Source organism: Talpa occidentalis, unplaced genomic scaffold (genome assembly GCF_014898055.3).
Source record: "Talpa occidentalis isolate TD23 unplaced genomic scaffold, MPIMG_talOcc4v2.1 talOcc4.3053, whole genome shotgun sequence".
NCBI lineage: Eukaryota > Metazoa > Chordata > Mammalia > Eulipotyphla > Talpidae > Talpa > Talpa occidentalis.
This window is the reverse complement of record NW_023603245.1, coordinates 4,018-5,107: the sequence shown is the minus strand read 5'-3', so window position 1 is coordinate 5,107 and position 1,090 is coordinate 4,018. Positions and strand designations below refer to the sequence as shown.

General features: G+C 46.1%; 1 pseudogene; it reads left to right on the top strand.

The window, feature by feature from the left end:
- The first annotated feature begins 321 nt into the window (after window positions 1–321).
- On the top strand, window positions 322–659 carry LOC119256536 (nuclear transport factor 2-like; annotated as a pseudogene).
- Window positions 660–1,090: the final 431 nt, after the last annotated feature.

Sequence of the window (1,090 nt, the reverse complement as noted above, 5' to 3'; positions counted from 1 at the left end):
ACAAGATTAGAGCTCAGACATCAGTAGGAAAGCCATGCTTATGCAGTTCCACATGCATACAGATGGAGAGGTACAGAAGTGACTGTGGATGTGTGTATAGGTAGGAAACTATTTCTGAGCTGTCAAATCAGAGGGCCTAGAAGCAGTGATACTCCAATAGCTGCAAGCACATCCAACATTCAGATCCTGGTTTCTAAACTAATGAAGCAACAAGGGCTCCTTGGCGAAATGGCTGATTCTGGGGCTGGAACATAAGGTACATGATGAAGGGCTGCTGCCTCTGCTGCATGGGGTCTCACAGAGGCCAGGTGATGCTCCAGAATGTGAGACAAACCAATTTGGGACCAGTCTGGATCCGGCTCTATTCAACATTGCTACCAGTTATTTGATAATGAAAGAACCCAACAGGGAAGGACAGCCATTCCAGGAAAATGCTGGCATTGTGAAGTGTTCTAGTTTTCCATTCCAGAAAACTAAACATTGCATCACAGCACAGGACCCTCAGCCCACAAGGGATAGCTGTATCATCAGCATCGTTGTGAGCCAGCTCAAGGCCGGTGAAGATTCCCTTGTGGGGTTTCCATATCTTCCTATCGTTAAGCGTGCTTGGTGCTTGTTTTTACACCAGTGACATGTTCAGGCTTGCCTGCACAACTTGATGTTGACCTCCCAGCCAGGCACCCTGCTGTTTCTCCTTTCCTCAAGTTCCAGTACTACTCACACTTCTCCAGATGCTCCAAATATCACACACAAATGAGCAGAGAATTGCAGTTGAGAGTGGGCACAGTGCAGGGTGTAAGTGGGAGTAGGGGCTATGCATGATTTGGTCACTGGTAATTGCCTCTGACAGATGTTTGTGTTGTAGCAGTGCATGCCTTGGAAAGATTTAAGTATTGTAAAAGGTCTCTTTCTTTGAAATCTACTGGCAAGTGGCTGTAGTAGTAGTAAATAAAGAATAAAGTAAAAAAGCAGCTGCCTCATGGTCCAGATTTTTTTTTTTTGCATAGAAGAACTGGGGTGTAGGCCAGAAGTGGAGGGTGGGGGGGGTGGAAGGGTGAGAGAATTCACCAGAGTGTGAGAGTTAAAATAG